Raw genomic sequence first — 13,219 nt, 5'->3', positions numbered from 1 at the left:
AGCGCTGCTATGTATTCTCTGAGGAAGCGGGTATGGATCAAGTCTATCTCCCTATGCACCTACGGTCATGACGCAACGTCCACAAACAAAAGGACGTCAGTACGAAGAATGTACTGAGTATGGAAAGCATGATCAATATCAATATAGAAGCATAAATAGCAACATAAGAAATAGCATGGAAAGGGGAGATGTCAATATCATCGTCATATACTCTTACCTGCCTTTCATGGGAACTTTCCATTGCTAATACGTATTTGTGTACATACATCATTATCCGTATTCATATTAGCACCCGTACCATATTTGTTTTCGTATTCATATACATGCCCTTATTCACATTAATATACATAGTCATGTCATATTCGTATTCGTTTCATATACATAATCATATCATATACATAGCATTTACATAGCATGCCCGACCTCGTAGGTTCGGTGTTTCATACATACTTGGCCAACCAAGGCTTAAGGTTGCTCATACTTGGCCCTACCAAGGCTTCAGGGTCATATCTACCTGGCCCTACCAAGGTGTTATAGCCCGTATTTTGTACGTTCGGATATTTCGAGATAGTCGTGGTAAGTTAAGGGCAAGACCATTTTCAAAAATTATTTTAATGTACAAGTTGTTATGAATATTATTTATGAATATTATTAGTATGGAAATATGGAGAAAGGCTAAAGGCAAAAAGGGAAATTCGCAAAATGGTTCATGGTAATATTGTGGAAGGCTAGGGGCAAAATTGGGAATTTCACAAAAAAGTTCAAGAGAGCTCTTGGAGAACCCCTTGGCCGTGTAACATATATATATATATATATATATATATATATATATATATATATATATATATATATATATATATACATGGAAGGGTGATGACAAAAATAAAATAATTAGTCATCTTTTATTTTAATGTTTAAGAATCTTCAAGAAAAGGGCCATGTGTTCACTTGGTATTGGAAGGAGGTATATATATATATATGTAGAGAGATGACCAAAGTAAGACCATTATTCATCTTTACCATTCAAGAAATTTCAAGAATAAAACATAAGAGACCATTCGGCCACCATGGCCAAAATTTGAGTCCATGAAATTAATCAAGAAAAAATATTTTCTTCTAGTATTCCAAGCAAGTTGGAGGCCCTAATTAACATGGAGTGGTTGTTGGAACAAGAAAACCATTCATTCTTGCAAGGCACAACTCTAGCCAAGTTGAAGAACTAGGTGGAAAAGGTAAGGTTCAATCCTCTTTTATACGTTATGGATGGTTTGTATATGTTGTAGAGTGAAGAAATGGATGAAATTCATGAAAGTGTGGATAATATGTTGTAGCCGTGCAAGTAGGGGCTTGGCCGAATATGTGTTGTGTTGTGTAGATATGATGAATTGATTTTTATTTAGTAATTTGATTGTTGTTGTTGTGAATTCCATAATAAAAATGAAAGTTTGATGGCTTGAAGTGAAGTTGTAATCGTTTGTGGATTATGGAAGAAGTTAATGTGATATTAGTATGGTTTCTTATGATTATAAGAATGAATGATATTGCTAAAGTATAGATTGTTGATGTAGTTTATGAATTTGAAAGAAAGGAAATGTGTTGTTAGTGTTCTTGTGGAATTTGGAAGGTTTCGGGTGAAGTAGCATGTCAATCGGGTTGTTTGGAATATTTATGTGAATTGTTTGAAGTATTCTTGAATTTTGCTTGTAAGGTCTTGGGCGAGTACTTGAATGTGAGATCATTGGTATTGGCTTGATTTCATGCGATTAAATTGAATATAAATGAAATGTCGTCGAATTGTGTGACAAAGGTTGTTAATGTTAGAATGTGTCTTGAATTGATTATTGATGTTGTTGGCATGATTATTGGGATTGTTGTTGTGGCTAAATTGGCCGAGTTGAATTCTCGGGTTTGTTGTTGTTAGATTGGCCGAGTTAGATTCTCGGGGATGTTGCATTTACAGGGGAAATGCTGCCGAAATTTCGGCAGACTATAAGTGGGTTTATTTGAAAGACTAAGACAAGTATATGTCAATGAATCTAATGATTATGTAAACCTTCTTGAATGTAGACTAGCAAGCTTGGACGAATAAGCGTAGCTAATAGGACGTGAGACAGGTATGTAAGGCTTACCCTTTCTTTCTTTTGGCATGTCCTAGAACTCAGTAAGGTATGACATGACACGCACTTTGGGGTAACTCTACTCTTTGATTCCGAGCTTGGTTATGATGCTTATTCTCTTTTGTCATGAGTATGTTTCATATGGTTGAGTCTATTGTATGATTAATAAATGAATAAGCTACCTCATATGGTTTGGATATGTACCCATGATTCTGAAGCTCCGTTTGATATGTTTCCGAGTTTGTCTATGATTCTTATTCACTTTTGATATGAGTACGCTGGATATAGTTGAGCTTATTATATGATTGAATAACGAGACGAGCATAAAGAATTCTGTTTCTAAATGAGTTCTGTAAGTTTTAATGTCCCTAACTTTCGTAAAAAATATTGGATTTGCTTTGAAACGTTCGTAAAAGTTCTGTGGTAAAAATGTCCGTAACTTTCTCATACTAACTCGGATTAACCCAAAACATGTTTATGATCCTTCAAATGTCGGTAAGTGTACGTATCTATCGAATCTTGATTTATGTGCATATGGTTTCGCACTACTCTGTTCGTGCAAGTCTCAGTATGTCCTCCACTGCGTCCCGGGCCAGGGTATATTCTCGTGCTCACTTCTCTGCATTGTTCACCGCGTCCCTCTCACTTGCGGGCCGGGGCATGTTATATATGATATGATGACAATATGATATGATGACGGGGTGGTGGCCAGGATGGTATATGATGACTTTATTCACCGCGTCCCGCAATAGAGGGCCGGGGCACGTTACATGCATACATGATACATGACATGGACATATATGATTCTACTTACAGCGTCCCTCAATAGAGGGCCGGGGCACGTTACATGCATATGTGATACATGATATTCGCATACATGACTTCATTCACCGCGTCCCTCAATGGAGGGTCAGGGCACGTTATATGCAAATATGATATATATGATGACATACATGATTCCATTCACCGCGTCCCTCAATGGAGGGCCGGGGCACGTTATATGCATATAGGATACGTGGTGATGACATGCATGAATTTACTCACCGCGTCCCTCACGAGAGGGTCGGGGCACGTTCTTTGATATATGATATACGCTGATGGTATACATGATTTCCATTTATGATTTATGATGACATACATGATTTTCATTTAAAAAGGCAAGTGCTTTGATGTTTTAAAAAGGTCATACGTGATTCGGGGAAATCTCTGTTTCAGTTATAATCCTCTTTTCTGTATTCTATGCCTTACATGCTCAGTACATATTCCGTACTGACCCCCTTTCTTCGGGGGCTGCGTTTCATGCCCCGCAGATACACCCAGATGAGTAAAGGACATTGCTATAAGGTGCTTCAGCTGGATTGGCAACTCCAATTGCTCCTGGAGTGTTGCCGAGTCAGAGTATATGTGCTATGATGTTTTGTTTGGAGTGAGAGACTTTGCAGACAGGGTCGTGGGTATTGGTTGTCAGTTCTGTAAGCGGCTCCATCAGCCGATGTGTCATTCTGTGTTATGAGATAAAGTCCATATAATTACAGATTTTGTTTGATTTGAGAACAAAGAAAAAGAATATTTCTGAAAGCCTTATTATGTATTTCATGTTTATTTGATTTAAAGGTCCAATGAGGTTATGTATGTATTAAAAGTCAGAGGGTTCGTTCGACTCTAAGTAAGGGTCGGGTGCCCATCACACCCTACCAAGATTAGGGTGTGACACAAGGCTTCAGGGTTATCTGTACCCTCTGCAGAGGTGCGCACGTGTTACGTAATCATATACATACTTATTTACATATCTTACCCAACCTCATAAGCTCGGGGTTCCATGATAGCTCATACACATACATAATAGCTCATAAAACATCTTTACTTTTAACCTCAATATCATAATCGTCATCGTTATTATGATTATAGTCATCATCAATACCATTATCACTATTATCACCATTCATCTCATCTACCTTAATAGCCATACTCGTCATACGAGGAACTTAGTACAATCGTAGCGTATCAAGAATCGTGAGCTTACAAGCTCGGAAGATCAAATCATTTGAAAGACAACATACTCGTATAGAGGATTTAGATGTTTGGCCAAAGAACCATGCCTTATGAAAGAAGGGTTAGCCTTACATACCTTTTCCGTTCAACTATTTTACACTTGCACGTTCTCCTACGAAGCTCACGTTTCTACCTTCATCAAAGTCATACTATCATGAGAATCGATAATTAGCACACACGGCTAAAACTAGAGAAAATCGGACAGCATTTCCTTTATTGATACGACATTCCTCCATATCGTGATTCAACTTCCAAACGTCAACAATATATTCACAATATTGCAACAATAGCCTTTAGTCATCTACATTACCCATATTCTCAATTCACTTCCAATTATCCAATTTCAAGATCATAACACATGATTTCGTCCATTCCCTTACAATGTCTATTTCATGATCTTAACGTCATTTATAACCCATTCATGTCACAACACAACAACAATCATGATTAAATTCAAACATTTTCTCACAATGGCACTATTCAACATACATGACCCATTTTACCATATACTTCTACAATCTAAGTATTTCAACTCTTCCAATACCTTAAACAACATATAAATATCATAAATCTTACCTTAGATGTTGTGGGAGCAAGCCTTAGTTGATAATACTCCACTTGAGCAAAAACCCTAGTTTTCCTTCAATGAGGTTTCTTGACTTGAATAGCCTTTAATGGGTTTCCTTACTCTTGATTCACTTGATTTATGTTGTTGATCACCAAATATCCTTGAATTCTTGTGGCATAAATGTAGAGAGATGTTTTAGAGAGAAGGGGGTGTGATATAGAAATGAAATGAAATGAAACTTGGTCCACATATTTAATGATCCATTTTCAGCCCCGACCAAATATACGGACCAACATATGGTCCGTATATATTGTACGAGCCGTATGTTTGGTCGTACATTTGGTCCAAAAGCTTGAGCCATTCTGGGCTGATTATACGGTCCCAAACATACAGACCGTATAATTTATACGGCCAGTATGTTGGGCCGTATAATCCCCAGTGATCCCGAAGTTCATTTCATCGATTCGTTTGATCTCCAATCCATATGGAACCTTCTTAACACTTGTTCAACACTTCAATACCAATCTATGGGATGTTATCACACTTCTCCAAGACATAATTAAGTCTTCATTTACTCGTTACTCGTATTTCCTTTCCGATACTTACCGTAGGCCTTGCCTTATCTTCGCCAACTTTCCCGTCTAACGTCGGATGCCTTTGAAACTTCACTTAAGGTCATCAAACGCCATTTCCTACTCATTGAAATATCGTATACTCGTACTCCGCACTAGTTCATTCACTTGCTTACCAATGGAGGATTTTCCGAGGTGTAACATTCTTCCCCCCTTAGGAACATTCGTCCTCGAATGTTAAAGTGTTTCGAAATTCTATAAAAGTTTCGCCAGAGTTTCCCCTACAATATGGCACTACCATCCTATCACAACAACCCATAACATTGATGCCTCATAGGGCCACAACACAATAGCATAAAAAGTTGGCCACAAACGACCCAAAAAGCATAAAAGGAAAACATACATACCTTATAATCTTGACGTCTCATCTTGGACTTATTCCAAGGGCTGAAATAAATGTGGGTACTTGGATCGCATACTCTCTTCCGCTTCCCATGTCATCTCTTCTAGTTTACTGCTTCTCCATAAAACCTTAACTGAGGCCACTTCTTTATTTCTAACCCACCGTACTTGCCTGTCAAGTATGGCAATGGGTACCTCTTCATAAGTCAATTTCTCTGTCACTTGCGCATCACTCATTGGCACAATCTTAGTAGGATCTCCTACACATTTCCGAAGCATCGAGACATGGAAAACTGGATGGACTAACTCTAAATCCGGAGGTAGATCTAATTCATAGGCCATTTTGCCCACTTTGCGCGGAATCTCATAAGGCCCAAAGTACCGAGGGCTAAGCTTCCCCTTTTTGCCAAATCTCATTACACCCTTCATAGGCGACACTTTCAAGAATATCCAATCTTTCACTTCGAACTCCAAGTCTCTTCGACGATTATCCGCATAGGACTTTTGACGACTTTGGGCTGCTAACAACCGACCTTGTATGAGCTTGACTTTCTCTATAGCTTGCTGGACCAAGTCGTGCCTTATCAATTTAGTTTCTCCTATTTCAAACCACCCAAATGGGGATCTACACTTTCGCCTATATAAAACTTCATACGGTGCCATTTGAATGTTAGAATTGTAACTATTGTTGTAAGCAAATTCAATGAGTGTCAAATGATCATCCCAAATACCTCCAAAATCTACCATACATGCTCGCAACATATGTTCTAGAGTCTAAATGGTACGTTCTGCTTGCCCATCGGTCTGCGGATGAAATGCCGTGCTAAGGCGCACTTGGGTTCCTAAACCCTCTTGGTTAGACTTCCAAAAATTAGCCGTGAACTGAGTCCCTCTATCGGAGATAATAGATACTGGAACACCATGGAGTCTCACTATCTCTTTAAGATAAAGCTTTGCATAATCTTCTGCCACATAGGTCGTTCTGACCGGTAAGAAATGAGCTGACTTTGTGAGTCTATCTACAATCACACATATAGAATCATACTTACGTCGAGAACGGGGTAAGCCTGAAATGAAGTCCATATTAATCACTTCCCACTTCCAAGTTGGGATTTCTATAGCTTGCAACAATCCACCCGGTTTTTGGTGCTCGATTTTCACTTGTTGACAGTTAGGACATTGAGCTACGAATTCTGCTATATCTTTCTTCATTCCATTCCACCAATATATAGACTTCAGGTCATGATACATTTTCGTTGCTCCGGGGTGAACAGAATAACGGGAACAATGAGCTTCCCTCAATATCTGGTGGAGCAAATCTGCTACATCGGGAACACATAATCTACCTCGGCAACGGAGAACTTCGTCTCCTGAAATATCAAATGGTGACTCCTCCTTTTGAGGGAGTGTATCTCTGAACTGTATTAGCATGGGATCCTCATATTGTCGCTCCTTCACTTCTGCTACTAGTGACGAGACAGCAAAATTCTGAACAGTATCTCCTCTGCTACCTGAGTCCACTACTCGGACTCCTAGGCTAGCTAACTGCTGGAGCTCACGGGCCATTCCTCTCTTCTCGGGTCGTACATCACATAGGCTTCCCTTCGATCTATGGCTAAGAGCATCAGCCACAACATTTGCCTTTCCGGGGTGATACAAGATATCAACATCGTAATCTTTTAGCAATTCCAACCATCGTCGTTGCCGCAAATTCAACTCTTTATGCTTGAAGATGTACTGAAGAGTCTTATGATCTGTATAAATATCCACATGGACACCATATAAATAATGTCTCCATATCTTTAATGCATGGACCACCGCGGCCAATTCTAGATCATGGGTAGGATAATTCTGCTCATGATTCCGCAATTGCCTTGAAGCATACGCAATTACTTTACCATGTTGCATCAATACACAGCCTAGCCCAATGCCTGAAGCATCGCAATAAAAAACATATCCATCCAATCCTTCTGGTAGTGTCAAGACTGGGGCGGAAGTTAATCTATCTTTCAACTCTTGGAAGCTACGCTCAAAAGCGTCTGTCTATTGAAACCTTGCTGACTTCTGGGTCAACTTTGAGAGCGGTGCAGAAATAGAAGAGAAACCCTCAACGAACCTCCGGTAATAACCTGCTAAACCCAGAAAGCTACGAACCTCCATAGGAGTCGTGGGCCTTGGCCAGGTCTTCACGGCCTTAATATTTTTACTATCCACTCGAATACCATCGGCTGCAACAATATACCCCAGAAATGTCACTGAGTTCAGCCAAAACTCACACTTAGAAAACTTTGCAAACAGTTCTCGAGTTCGAAGAACTCCAAGGACGGTACGCAAATGATCCGCATGTTCTGCCTTGGATCTAGAATACACCAAGATATCGTCGATAAATACGATCACAAATAAATCCAGGAAGGGCCTGAAGTCATTATTTATCAAATCCATAAATACCGCCGGCGTATTCGTTAGCCTAAATGACATTAGTCGGAACTCAAAATGACCATATCTCGTTCTGAAGGCTGTCTTAGGAATATATTTCTCCCTAACTCTCACTTGGTGGTACCCGGACCTCAAATCGATCTTTGAAACCCATTTTGCGCCTTGCAATTGGTCAAATAAGTCATCGATCCTCAGGAGAGGATATTTGTTCTTAATCGTCACCTTATTCAATTGCCGATAATCAATGCACATCTTCAGGGAGCCATCTTTCTTTCGGACAAACAATACGGGTTCTCCCTACGGAGACGAACTAGGCCTAATAAAGCCTTTATCAAGCAAGTCTTTCAATTACTCCTTCAACTTTTTCAATTCTGCGGGAGCCATTCTATAAGGAGGAATAGATATAGGTTTCGTGCTTGGCAACACATCGATAGCAAAATCTATCTCCCGCTCGGGAGGAAGTCCTTGGAGTTCTTCTGGGAACACATCCGAAATTCATTACTACGGGAACTGACTGAAGAGTCGGCGATTCAGCTTTTACATCTTGAACCCGAACTAGATGATAAATGCAAACTTTCGTGATCATTTTTCTCGCTTTTAGATAGGAAATAAACCTACCCTTTGGTGACGCCGTATTTCCATTCCATTCTAAAACTAGTTCTCCTGGAAATTGAAAACGAACCACTTTCATTCGGCAATGAACGTTGGCATAACAAGAAGCCAACCAATCCATGCCCATAATAACATCAAAATACACCATTTCTAACTCATGCAAATAAATCATAGTACGTCGATCACAAATCACAACTACATAAATTCTATATACTCGGCTAGCTATTACCGATTCACCCACGGGTGTAGACACCTCAAAATGTTTGATCGACTCCGGTTTGACTCTAAATCGACCCGCAATATAAGGGGCAACATATGACAATGTGGAGCCCGGATCAATCAAAGCATATACATCATGAGAGAATACCGATAATATAACTGTGACCACGTCAGGAGAACACTAAAGATCTTGGCGTCCAGCCAAAGCATAAACACGGTGCTGAGGACCGCTAGAACTGGGAAATCTCCCTCTGCCTCTACCATGGCTAACTGGCGCATGTGAACCTGGCCCCATAGAGCGTATAGATGCCGAAGATCCAGCTACTGACCCTGATGGATGGGTCCTACCTCTACCATAAACCGAGGGGCAATCACGCATAATATGGCCTGCTCGACCACATGAATAGCAACCATCTGAACCCGATCGGCATTGGCCCCAATGAAATTTCCCACACTGGGAACATCGTGGCACGGGTGGCCTCGCCTGACCCGAATCACCCCTGAACATGGACCCTGAAAAACTCAGACTCGGCCCTGAATGAGCAGATCTATCAAATCTCTGGCCTGAAAACCGTGGAGGTGCATTGGTTATAGAATAGCCTGAATGTCTGGGAAACTACTGCCTGTGCCCACCCCTAAACTCACTCGTCGGACCCAAAGATCTAGCCCTCTTGCCATGTCCCCTATTTTGGTCGCGTTCACTCCTCTGCTGTTGCAAGCTTTCTTCTAAGTTCTAAGCATGGGCTTGAATACGTGAAATATCCATATTGTCCTGAAGGGACGCAGTCAAGCACCTATCCATCAAGTGTGGCCCTAGGCCTTTAATAAATCGGTGTACCCGGTCACCCATATCCGCTACCATGGCTGAAGCATACCTAGCCAAAGAATGGAAGCGGAGACTATACTCTAGAGCACTCATGCTACCTTGCCTCAAATTTAAGAATTTATCGGCCCTAGCTCGCCGAACATCTGGAGGCATATAATGGCGAAGAAAAGCATCAACAAACTCTTGCCATACTGGGGGAGGTGCATTGGCCCCCCGTGAAGACATCCAAACTGTATACCACTGGATCGAGACATCCCTCAATCTATACGACGCTAGCTCCACGTATTCGGTGTCCGAAGCATGGATCAATCGAAGCGTGCTCAACATACCATCAATGAAATCCTGAGGGTCCTCCTCCGGCTTTGACCCAAAGAATTCCGGAGGGTTTAAAGTAATAAAGTCACGGGCCCTTGCACTAACAGCCCTATCACCTTGCCCTGAACTTTGCCTCTGAGTCTAGGCCGCAACCAATTGAGTCAGCAAATTAATGGCCTCTTTCACATCTTGGCCCGAAGCATCTAGTGGAGGAGATGGAGGTGCTGGAGCTGGGGCTGAGGCTCTCTCACGCTCGTCAGTAATAGGCACTGTCTGGGAGGTTTGAGATTGAGCCGCACTCTGGGACTCACTTTCTTCTACTACCGGTGGCGGTGCTCTTTCAACCCGCTTTTCTGCCACCGTCTTGCCCTTTTGGACTGCTGTAGCCTTTCTCTTTTTAGACATCTCTGAAATACACAACACACGATTAGGGAACAAGGATTTCTTACATCATAGCTCTATCGCACGATTCTTATGAAGAAAGAAGGTCATTTATTCCTAAAATGTCCGCAGCTTCTTGTTTATAAGTGTGGCACGCAACACACCCATAACCAAGACTCTACTAGACACGGCTCTTAGACACACCCTAGGACTGAATTGCTCTGATGCCACTTTTGTCATGACCGGTCTAGAGGGCCGCGACGGGCACCCGGTGCTAGTCCACCCGGGCACCCTTTAACTCACTTTTATACTTACATCTAGGTGAGCCATACAAGGAAACATACAAATCTATTCATTCATCATACTAGTCCCATTGGACGACAATGCCTTTATATCATAATTGGCATCTAGGCCACACCAACGTACATGCGCCGACGAGGGTATCAAAATGATATACAAAAATATAGGCCGACAAGGCCAGACATATCTAACCATATACACATGTCTACGAGCCTCTAAGAAGAGTATAACATATCATATAAGCGGGACAGGACCCCGCTATGCCCATAATTATGTACACAAAAGAATAAGTACCCAAAAGCTACGGCTCCGAATGAATTGGAGCGCTGCTATGTAATCTTTGAGGAAGCGTCTATGGATCAAGTCTATCTCCCTGTGCACCTACGGGCATGACGCAGCGTCCACAAACAAAAGGACGTCAGTACGAAGAATGTACTGAGTATGTAAAGCATGATCAATATCAATATAAAAGCATAAATAGCAACATAAGAAATAGCATGGAAAGGGGAGATGGCAATATCATCGTCATATACTCTTACCTTCCGTTCATGGGAACTTTCCATTGCTAATACGTATTTGTGTACATACATGATTATCCGTATTCATATTAGCACCCGTACCTTATTTGAGCTCGTATTCGTATACATGCCCTTATTCACATTCATATACATAGTCATGTCATATTCGTATTCGTTTTATATACATAATCATATCATATACATAGCATTTACATAGCATACCCGACCTCGTAGGTTCGGTGTTTCATACATACTTGGCCAACCAAGGCTCAAGGTTACTCATACCTGGCCCTACCAAGGCTTCAGGGTCATATCTACCTGGCCCTACCAAGGCTTCAGGGTTATCCATACCCTCTACAGAGGTGCGCGCGCGTTACGTAATCATATACATACTTATTTACTTATCTTACCCGGCCTCATAAATTCGGGGTTCCATAATAGTCATACACATATATAATAGCTCATAAAACATCTTTACATTTAAACCTCATTATCATAATCGTCATCGTTATTATCATTGTAGTCATCATCAATACCATTATCACTATTATCACCATTCATCTCATCTACCTTAATAACCCTACTCATCATACGAGGAACTTAGTACAATTGTAGCGTATCAAGAATCGTGAGCTTACAAGCTCGGAAGATCAAATCATTTGAAAGACAACATACTCGTATAGAGGATTTAGATGTTTGGCCAAAGAACCATGCCTTATGAAAGAAGGGTTAGCCTTACATACCTTTTCCGTTCAACTATTTTACACTTGCACGTTCTCCTCTGAAGCTCACGTTTCTACCTTTATCAAAGTCATACTATCATGAGAATCGATAATTAGCACACACGGCTAAAGCTAGAGAAAATCGGAAAACATTTCCTTTATTTATACGACATTCCTCCATATCGTAATTGAACTTCCAAACGTCAACAATACATTCACAATATCGTAACAATAGCTTTTAGTCATCTACATTATCCATATTCTCAATTCACTTCCAATTATCCAATTTCAAGATCATAACACATGATTTCGTCCATTCCCTTACAATGTCTATTTCATGACCTTAACGCCTTTTATAACCCATTCATGTCACAACACAACGACAATCATGATTCAATTCAAACATTTTCTCACAATGGCACTATTCAACATACATGACCCATTTTACCATATACTTCTACAATCTAAGTATTTCAACTCTTCCAATACCTTAAACAACATATAAATATCATGAATCTTACCTTAGATGTTGTGGGAGCAAGCCTTAGTTGATAATACTCCACTTGAGCAAAAACCCTAGTTTTCCTTCAATGAGATTTCTTGACTTGAATGACCTTTAATGCGTTTCCTTACTCTTGATTCACTTGATTTATGTTGTTGATCACAAAATATCCTTTAATTATTGTGGAATAAATGTAGATAGATGTTTTAGAGAGAAGGGGGTGTGATATAGAAATGAAATGAAATAAACCTTGGTCCCCTTATTTAATGATCCATTTTCAGCCCCGACCAAATATGCGGACCAACATACAGTCTGTATATATTATACGAGTCGTATGTTTGGTCATACATTTGGTCCAGCACCTTGAGTCATTTTGGGCTGAATATACAGTCCCAGACATACGGACCGTATAATTTATACAGCCAGTATGTTTGGCCGTATAATCCCAGTGATCCCGAAGTTCGTTTCGTCGATTCGTTTGATCTCCAATCCTTATGGAACCTTCTTAACACTTGTTCAACACTTCAATACCAATCTAAGGGACGTTATCACACTTCTCCAAGACATCATTAAGTCCTCATTAACTCGTTACTCGTATTTCCCTTCCGATACTCACCGTAGGCCTTGCCTTATCTTCGCCAACTTTCCCGTCTAACATCGGATGCCTTTGAAACTTC

Source organism: Lycium barbarum, chromosome 8, assembly GCF_019175385.1.
Source record: "Lycium barbarum isolate Lr01 chromosome 8, ASM1917538v2, whole genome shotgun sequence".
In the NCBI taxonomy this organism is placed as follows: domain Eukaryota; kingdom Viridiplantae; phylum Streptophyta; class Magnoliopsida; order Solanales; family Solanaceae; genus Lycium; species Lycium barbarum.
This window is presented reverse-complemented; position numbering follows the sequence as displayed.